Source organism: Canis aureus, chromosome X (genome assembly GCF_053574225.1).
Source record: "Canis aureus isolate CA01 chromosome X, VMU_Caureus_v.1.0, whole genome shotgun sequence".
Lineage (NCBI taxonomy): Eukaryota > Metazoa > Chordata > Mammalia > Carnivora > Canidae > Canis > Canis aureus.
In genome coordinates this window covers 40,325,628-40,336,329 of record NC_135649.1, presented here as the reverse complement: position 1 = coordinate 40,336,329, position 10,702 = coordinate 40,325,628, and the positions used below count along the sequence as shown (strand labels likewise).

Sequence of the window (10,702 nt, the reverse complement as noted above, 5' to 3'; positions counted from 1 at the left end):
AATGGATGCATTCCTGGAAAGCCACAAACTACCAAAACTGGAACAGGAAGAAATAGAAAACCTGAACAGGCCAATAACCAGGGAGGAAATTGAAGCAGTCATCAAAAACCTCCCAAGACACAAGAGTCCAGGGCCAGATGGCTTCCCAGGGGAATTCTATCAAACGTTTAAAGAAGAAATCATACCTATTCTCCTAAAGCTGTTTGGAAAGATAGAAAGAGATGGAGTACTTCCAAATTCGTTCTATGAGGCCAGCATCACCTTAATTCCAAAACCAGACAAAACCCCACCAAAAAGGAGAATTACAGACCAATATCCCTGATGAACATGGATGCAAAAATTCTCAACAAGATACGCCAATAGGATCCAACAATACATTAAGAAAATTATTCACCATGACCAAGTAGGATTTATCCCCGGGACACAAGGCTGATTCAACACTCGTGAAACAATCAATGTGATTCATCATATCAGCAAGAGAAAAACCAAGAACCATATGATCCTCTCATTAGATGCAGAGAAAGCATTTGACAAAATACAGCATCCATTCCTGATCAAAACTCTTCAGAGTGTAGGGATAGAGGGAACTTTCCTCGACATCTTAAAAGCCATCTATGAAAAGCCCACAGCAAATATCATTCTCCATGGGGAAGCACTGGGAGCCTTTCCCCTAAGATCAGGAACAAGACAGGGATGTCCACTCTCACCAGTGCTATTCAACATAGTCCTGGAAGTCCTAGCCTCAGCAATCAGACAACAAAAAGACATTAAAGGCATTCAAATTTTAAAAAAATTAAAAAAAATTAAAAAAATAAAGGCATTCAAATTGGCAAAGAAGAAGTCAAACTCTCCCTCTTCGCCGATGACATGATACGCTACATAGAAAACCCAAAAGCCTCCACCCCAAGATTGCTAGAACTCATACAGCAATTTGGTACCATGGCAGGATACAAAATCAATGCCCAGAAATCAATGGCATTTCTATACACTAATAATGAGACTGAAGAAAGAGAAATTAAGGAGTCAATCCCATTTACAATTGCACCCAAAAGCATAAGATACCTAGGAATAAACCTAACCAAAGAGGTAAAGGATCTTTACCCTAAAAACTATAGAACACTTCTGAAAGAAATTGAGGAAGACACAAAGAGATGGAAAAATATTCCATGCTCATGGATTGGAAGAATTAATATTGTGAAAATGTCAATGTTACCCAGGGCAATTTACACGTTTAATGCAATCCCTATCAAAATACCATGGACTTTCTTCAGAGAGTTGGAACAAATTATTTTAAGATTTGTGTGGAATCAGAAAAGACTCCGAATAGCCAGGGGAATTTTAAAAAAGAAAACCATATCTGGGGGCATCACAATGCCAGATTTCAGGTTGTACTACAAAGCTGTGGTCATCAAGACAGTGTGGTACTGGCACAAAAACAGACACATAGATCAATGGAACAGAATAGAGAACCCAGAAGTGGACCCTCAACTTTATGGTCAACTAATATTCGATAAAGGAGGAAAGACTATCCATTGGAAGAAAGACAGTCTCTTCAATAAATGGTGCTGGGAAAATTGGGCATCCACATGCAGAAGAATGAAACTAGACCACTCTCTTGCACCATACACAAAGATAAACTCAAAATGGATGAAAGATCTAAATGTGAGACAAGATTCCATCAAAATCCTAGAGAAGAACACAGGCAACACCCTTTTTGAACTCGGCCACAGTAACTTCTTGCAAGATACATCCACGAAGGCAAAAGAAACAAAAGCAAAAATGAACTATTGGGACTTCATCAAGATAAGAAGCTTTTGCACAGCAAAGGATACAGTCAACAAAGCTCAAAGACAACCTACAGAATGGGAGAAGATATTTGCAAATGACATATCAGATAAAGGGCTAGTTTCCAAGATCTATAAAGAACTTATTAAATTCAACAGCAAAGAAACAAACAATCCAATCATGAAATGGGCAAAAGATATGAAGAGAAATCTCACAGAGGAAGACATAGACATGGCCAACAAGCCCATGAGAAAATGCTCTGCATCACTTGCCATCAGGGAAATACAAATCAAAACCACAATGAGATACCACCTCACACCAGTGAGAGTGGAGAAAATTAACAAGGCAGGAAACCACAAATGTTAGAGAGGATGCGGAGAAAAGGGAACCCTCTTACACTGTTGGTGGGAATGTGAACTGGTGCAGTCACTCTGGAAAACTGTGTGGAGGTTCCTCAAAGAGTTAAAAATAGACCCGCTCTATGACCCAGCAATTGCACTGCTGGGGATTCACCCCAAAGATTCATATGCAATGAAACGCCAGAACACCTGCACCCCAATGTTTCTAGCAGCAATGTCCACAATAGCCAAACTGTGGAAGGAGCCTCAGTGTCCATTGAAAGATGAATGGATAAATAAGATGTGTTTTATGTATACAATAGAATTTTACTCAGCCATTAGAAACGACAAATACCCACCATTTGCTTCAACGTGGATGGAACTGGAGGGTATTATGATGAGTGAAGTAAGTCAATCAGAGAAGGACAAACAGTGTATGTTCTCATTCATTTGGGGAATATAAAATAATTGAAAGGGAATATAAGTGAAGGGAGAAGAAATGTGTGGGAAATATCAGAAAGGGAGACAGAACATAAAGACTCCTAACTCTGGGAACCGAACTAGGGGTGGTGGAAGGGGAGGAGGGTGGGGGGTGGGGGTGAGTGGGTGACGGGCACTGAGGGGGACACTTGACGGGATGAGCACTGGGTGTTATTCTGTATGTTGGTAAATTGAACACCAATAAAAAATTAATTTATTAAAAAAAAATAAAAAATAAAAATAAAAATAAGAATAAATAAATAAATAAATAAATAAATAAATAAATAAATAAATGGATTTCCTTGGCTCTTATGACTTCAAAGACCATCACTACAGCACTCCTCACCAGGTCTCTGCTATACTACCTTCATATTCAGAACTCATTCAGGAAAGGTTTCACAAAACACTGATTCTGTCAAGTTATTCCCCGGCTTAAGAACTTTTAGGGGTTCCTATTTACTTACAATAAAAATCCAAATTCCTCCCCAATCTTCCAAAGATCTCCACCAACGTGATCTTGTGTTCTGTTTGTCACTTGTGCTATTTTATAAACTTTGATTCCTATTACTCCTGCACTGACCACTTCAGTTCAGTGGTCCTGCGTGTAATTCTCTCCTGCGTGTAATTTTTATCTTGTGGCAGAATATACATAACATAAATTTTACCATTCTGTTTGACGTAGTTGCTGATAATGTAGCTTACTTTTGCCATTTTGTTGTTTGTTTTGTATATGTTTTGAATCTTTTTTTTTCCTCACACCTTTCATTACTGTTCTGTTTTTGTGTTTGGCTGGGTCTTTTTATACTGGCACGTTTTGACTCCCTTCTCATTTCCTTTTGCTTATATGCTGTAGATTTATTCTTTTTGGTTACCACAGCAATTTTACGTGTAACACCCTGATGTTTTGGGAATTTATTTTAAATTGTTACCAACTTAACTTCAATTATATACACAAACTGTATTATATTACAGCTCTGTTACTCTCCACTTTATGTTAATAATATAAAAAATTACATCTTTAGTTCTTTTGCTCGGGCCCATGGCACTGGCAGGATGGGCAAGTGTCATGGCCTTTTGTACTGCCAGGAAGCTCCATAGCTACCAACAAAATCAGAACTGGCATGATAAGTAGTACAAGAAAGCCCACTTGGGCACAGCCCCAAAGGCCAACCCCTTTGGAAGTGCTTCCCATGCAAAGGGAATTGTGGTAGAAAAAGTAGGGACTGAAGCTCAACAGCCAAATTCTGCCATCAGGTAGTGTGTCAGGGTCCAGCTGATCAAGAATGGCAAAGATCTAGCCTTTGTACCCAATGATGGTTGTTTGAATTTTATTGAAGAAAAGGATGAGGTTTTTGTTGCTAGATTTGGTCACAAAGGTCATGTTGTCAGTGACATTCCTGGAGTTCATTTTAAGGTTTAAGCCAGTGTATCTCTTTTGGCCTTATACAAAGGCAAGAAGGAGAGACCAAGATCATAAGTTTTGACGGTGAAAATAATAAATTCTCATATGCCAAGAAAATTACATCTTTATACATGTGTACTCATTAATATGGACTTGTCTTTAAATCTATTTGTCTTTTAAATCCTATGGAAAGTAAAAAGTGGAGTTACAAACCAAAATTACAAAAATACTGATATTATATTTGTCCATGTATTTATCATTTATCAAAGATCTTCTCATTCTCATATGATTTGGAATTACTGTGTAGTGTTCTTTCATTTTGATTTGAAGAACTTTTAGCATTTTTTTAAAGATTTTATTTATTTATGATAGTCACAGAGAGAGAGAGAGAGAGAGAGAGAGAGAGAGAGGCAGAGACACAGGCAGAGGGAGAAGCAGGCTCCATGCACCGGGAGCCCGACGTGGGATTCGATCCCGCGTCTCCAGGATCGCGCCCTGGGCCAAAGGCAGGCGCCAAACCGCTGCGCCACCCAGGGATCCCAACTTTTAGCATTTTTTATAGGATAAGTCGGTGGCAATGAATTCCCTCAGCTTATGTTTATGTCTTAATTTCTCCTTCATTCTTGATGAACAGTTTTGTTAAGCATGGAATTCTAGTTGGTAGGTTATTTTTCTTTCAACACTTTAAATATATCATGCCTTATTCCCCCAGGCTTTCTGCTCAGCAGTCCACTGATAATCTGGTTGAGGATCTCTTATATGAGACAGGTCACTTTTCTCTTGCTACTTTCAGGATTCTCTTTGATCTTTGGCAATTTGTTATAATGTGTCTTAGTATGACTCTCTTTGGGTTTAGCCTACTTGGAGTTCATTGGCCTTCTTGTATCTATATTTCCATGTCTTTACACAAATTTGAGTTTTTCGCTATTATTTGTTTCAGTAACCTCATGCCTCTTTATCTCTGATTTCTTATTAGACTTCCATAACGCAAAATAGTGCTGGGCATGGAGCCTGCCTGAGATTCTCACTCTTCTCCCTCTGACACTCCCCCTCTCTTTCTCTAAAAAAAGGGGGGCATAAAACTTCTTATTGCTTTGAATGTGGCTTTAAAAAAATGGAATGTTCACTTGGTTGCTGTAGACCTTTGACTTTTTTCAGAGTTCCTATAATGTTATTTTAGCCAGCCTCTAGTTGTTTTTTCAAATGTTTCTGTGGGGAAATGTAGATCCATAGCTTCCTAGTCCACCATCTTACTGATATCTCTGTTGGGTATGACATTGGGTTTACTTTTGCCCTTCCTTACATGCCATCACTTCTACCCACAGTATCCAGGTTTCTCTTTCCTCCACCAATTAGTTTAATGCAATGGTGAAGAATAGGGGCTCCAGAGTCAGTCAGACATTACCTTGAACCAAGATATGTCACTTGCTTCAGATGTCATAATGTCACTGAGCCTCAATTTCTCATCTCTAAGATGAGTGTGCAATAGTAGCAATGCTACCTTCCATTTCAGGTAATAAGATAATGTCTATAATGTAAAGTCCAAGCATATAGTTATTTCTTAAGATTAGTTGTTTCTACTGTTATTACTGCAGAGGAATACCATTTTTCACTTACTAGCTCTGTGACCTTGAGTAAGTTACTTAACCACTTCAAGATTCAGTCTTGAAATGTAGCTAACTATAGTATGCACCTCATAGAAAATGTTAGGATTAAATGAGATAACGCCTATGAAATGCTTGTAATAAAGTGGGTAGTAGTGCTCAAATGAATGGTTAAGAGCTTTAGGGGATCGGCAAAGGTGAAATCCCATTGTGTGGAATGATTGGAGTAGTTACATAAAAGTTAGGATGTATGTTTGGTCCTTAAAAATAAGTATAATTTGCAGGGGCACCTGTGTAGCTCAGTTGGTTGGGCCTCTGACCCTTGGTTTCAGCTCAGGTCATGACATTATAGTTGTGGGACTGAGCCCTGCAATGGGCTCCACACTTGGCATGGAGTCTGCTTCTGATTCTCTCTACCTTTCTGCCCCTCTGCCCCTCTGCCCCTCTCCTTGCTTGCACACAAGCTCATTCTCTCTCTCTCTCAAAATAAATAAATAAAATATTTTAAAAATAAGTATAATTTGTGGAGTTGGAGAAAGAATGAGTGAAATCAAAGAAGAAGGAACAGCATATGTAAAGTTCAGGGAGGTGAAAATAAGTGGTATGTCAGAGAACAACAAAGATATTATTAATGTTGAAGAGCTGTAGGAAGAAAAGTGTATGATCAAATCAGGGACAGATTGATAGAGCTTTGGTATTATTTAAAGTATCACTGCTATAACAGATTAACCCTCAATTCTCAATGGTTTATAATATAATAAATGTTTCTCATTCAACTCACAATATGCTGGGAGTGTTCCTGGTTGGGCAGCTTTCTACTTATGCCATCATATAGGGACCCAGGATCTTTCCATTGTATGGCTATGTCCTCCTCTAGATCCTTGGCATTCTTTCAATTCAGCTGGAAGAAGGGAAAAGAGAGAATAAGGCAGTTTGTATAGGTTTTTATGTGTCAAGCTGATAAGTCATACACATCACTTCTGTTCAAATTTCACTGGCCAGTACTCAGTCACATGGCCACACCTAAAGGCAAGGGAGGCTGAGAAATATAGTCTAACTTTGAAGAGTCTATGAGTTTGTTACAATCATTTAATTATATGAAGATATTTCTTTTAAAGAATACATTGATTAAATTTTTGTGTAACACGTTAGCTTTTTATTCTTAAAAAACTCTGTCCAGAAGTCAGATAAAGACCTTTATAGGTCTTTATAGGCTTTGCTTTTTTTATTTTATTTATTTTCTTTTTCTTTTTTCTTAAAGATTTCATTTATTTATTCATAAGAGACGGGGGGGGGGGCAAAGGCACAGGCAGGGGGAGAGGGAGAAGCGGGCTCCATGCAGGGAGCCCGACGTGAAACTCGATCCCGGGTCTCCAGGATCACGTCCTAGGCCAAAGGCGGTGCTAAACCGCTGAACTACCGGGACTGCCCCCTTTATAGGCTTTAAATGAAATGCCAAAAATATGATTGTACTAACTGGCATACACAATTTCAAGTTAGAAAAAGTATCACTAAACTATAACAAAATTCAAGAAGGTTTTGGTTTTTTTCCCTCCATGATGATTACTTTGATTCTTTTTAAAGAAAATTCAGTATCAATTTTTTCCCCATAAGCTTTTTATTCTGATTTTAGGGGCATCTTTGTTGATGCATCTGTTTTAGCTATTTATTGAATAATCCAATTCAAATTTGGCCTTTCAAAAAACCATTTTAATGTACAATTATTCTTTGGTTTCACTTTGAGGAGTTTAGGGAAACTCTGTTAAAACAGGAGGCCATACCTTCACTTCCTCCCTGCTCTCACATGTTGTTTATAGATGCAGAGAAAAAGAGGCAGTTCAGAGAGATTTACTTCTGACAGAAAATAAGAGGGCTGTATTTTTCTGGCTTAGGACTTGCTGTACAGACTTGTTTTAGACAGTAATTCAAAGGAAGACCTATTTTAGCAGAAGAGCCACAAAAGAGAGTGTTTACATTGAGCTTATTTTTTGACTTTCCATTAAGTGGTGATTATCGTTCTGAAATTCAGATCTACAGCTCACCACAAAATAAGAACAGAGTAGAAAATCAAAATCAATCAAGAATTATGGTAAAATTTAGCTGTTTTTTTTTAAATAGCTCTAAATGACATGTGAGAATGAGATCAGAACCAATGTTTCAAGTGTAGTTATAAAACTGATTATGTTTCTTTCTTTGTGCTTCCCTTTGTCCTTTATTTTTTATTTATTTCATTATGGTTATAAAGTCTGTTAACCATTTCATGTTTTATCATTGTTAAATCATATGAATTATTCTCTATGTCAATAATATTGTGGATGTGACATTTTTCTACAGTTCTATAGTATTTGATTATAAGGTTTGAGACTAAGCATCACTATGTCACTTGAGCAGTCATTCCAGCTCAACCTCCGGGAGAGTGAGCAAGCAACATGTCCAACTTAGGGAAGACACAACAGTCTCCCCAAAGGGACCATGTTGCCTTAAGGTGATGGAACCTATACTACAGTGTTGGCATAATAGAAATTGGAGTAAGGAGTATATATCAGAGGTATCAATAATGTCAACCTGTGAAGCCAAACAAGGTCGTAGGGATGGATTTTGTTCAATGAGATATGAGGGAGGGCAGAGGGCATGTCATCTAAGTCATATGATCAATAGTAGGAACTAAGATTGGAGGTCTTGAATACTGGGTGACTATGGCCCAAGGAGGTAAAGGTAAGAATCAAAAATGACTTACTCCAAAAATTCAAGCTTACATGATTTGGGAGACAGAAGAAAAGGGGAAAAGTTTATGGGAAATAATAATGGCTTAAAATTGGAATAAGCTTGATTTTGGGTTGGCTGAGGACCATTGACATGGATGGTGTAGATCTGGGAGTTAGAGAAATAAGACTATTGTTCCAGGGAGATTCCTACTAAAGCCAGAGTTGGGAGTCATGTACATCAGTGAATATGGAGAGAAAAAAAGCCTAGGGCTGGAGAGGAACATGATAAGGGGGATATAAAGTTGGGGGAATTGGTTCTTTTCTTTTTTCAAGAGATTTTATTTATTTATTCATGAGAGACACACAGAGAAACATAGGCAGAGGGAGGAGCAAGCTCCCTCTGGGGAACCCGATGTGGGACTTGATCCCAGGATCCCAGGATCACAACCTGAGCCGAAGGCAGATGCTCAACCACTGAGCCACCTAGGCATCCCTGGGAGAACAGATTCTTGAAGAAGACCATATAGATTCAGAGTAGACAGATTGGAGAAAATAATATGGGTGGGGAAACACCGTGTTATAGACAAAACATAGCAAAAAATGAAAGCAACAAAAACACAAAGCATATATTCTTTTCCTCCGAAGTATTATTGGCCTCCAACCATTCCTTTGTGGGTTCCTGGGTCCAAAGCATAGCAAGGGAAGTTGAAATTCTGCTGGAAGACACATTACCACACATGTCTCAGAAAAAGAGAAGATCTACATGGTAAAAAAAAAAAACAATGAAATGGTTATGTTTCATGAAGGAAATGTTAAAGAATAAGGCTTTTGTTTGCTTTTGTTCTTTTTTACCTCTAGAATGCAGCAATTAGGGTGTAATCTGACCTTTCAATACACAGCTGACCCTTGAACAACATGGGTCTGAACTGTGCAGGTCCACTTATATGCAGGTGTTTTTCGATAAATACAGTACAATACTGTAAATGTATTTTCTCTTCCTTAAAATTTTCTGACCAAGAGTCAGATGCTTAACTGACTGCACCACCTAAGCATCTTTATTCCTCATGATTTTCTTTTTTCAAAAGATTTATTTATTTTTTGAAAGAGAGAGAGAGGGGGGGGAGAGAGAGGGAGAGAGAGAGAGAGAGAGAGAGAGAGAGAGAATGAATCCGTGTGCACACAAGTAAGGGAGAGGGGCAGAGGGAGAGAATCTTTCAAGCAGACCTCTGCTAGGCATGGAGCTCAATAATGGGCTCAATCCCACAACCCATGAGATCATAATCTGAACTGTAACCAAGAGTTGGATATTTAACCATCTGAGCCACCCAGGTGCCCACTCTTATGATTTTCTTAATAACGTTTTCTTTTCTCTAGCTTACTTTATTGTAGGAATATAGTATATAATACATATACAAAATATGTGTTAATCAACCATTTATGTTATCTATAAGGCTTCTGGTCAACAGCGGGTAGTTAAGTTTTGGAGGGGTCAAAAGTTATATGTGGGGGTTGGTACCCCTAACCCCCACGTGGCTAAGTGTCAACTGTATGTATGTATTCAGCATTGGTGAAGAGGAGCCAATGGGCCAGAACTGGGATCTAATGCCTACCCCCCCCCCTTTTTTTCTTCCTGACTCACTTTATTTTTATTTATTTATTTATTTATTTTTTTAAAATTTTTATTTATTTATGATAGTCACACACACACACACAGAGAGAGAGAGAGGCAGAGACACAGGCAGAGGGAGAAGCAGGCTCCATGCACCGGGAGCCCGACGTGGGATTCGATCCCGGGTCTCCAGGATCGCGCCCTGGGCCAAAGGCAGGCGCTAAACCGCTGCGCCACCCAGGGATCCCTATTTTTTTTTAATCCTCTTGAAAAAAATTTTAGCACCATTGCAAATATGTGAAGGATTTATGGAAACTCAGGACACAGCACTAATTTTGGTACTTGCTCAATGTGGAGTGAGGAGTATGTCAATGTTTTTGTTCTGTACTTCTATCTTAACAAACATATTATTTGGGTAAAAAACTTGACTTTACGCTGTAATATAGAATATTAGGTGTTGACTCCAAAACAAATTGGTTTTCACTGAGATTCAAAACAAGTTTGTTTATATATTTGAAATTAAGATTCATTTCCCCATCATACTCATATTTTTGATATATTTTCCACCCACAAACAATTTTCATCAAAATAGAAAAATATACACTCAAGTTAAGCAAGCAATACATCCTTATTAATACAGAGTATTTCTGGAAGTAAGTCATATATCAAAATAGCTCTCAATTCCAGCTTTGCTGAAGGCTTTCCTTCTAAAGAGAATCTTTGTCCATTTTGGTAGATAGCCACTGAAATAACCATTTTCAGTTGAAGCAGCATTGTTA

At 38.3% G+C, this 10,702-nt stretch overlaps 1 pseudogene; it reads left to right on the top strand.

The window, feature by feature from the left end:
- Positions 1-3,656: 3,656 nt before the first annotated feature.
- On the top strand, positions 3,657-4,080 carry LOC144308585 (small ribosomal subunit protein uS12 pseudogene; annotated as a pseudogene).
- Positions 4,081-10,702: the final 6,622 nt, after the last annotated feature.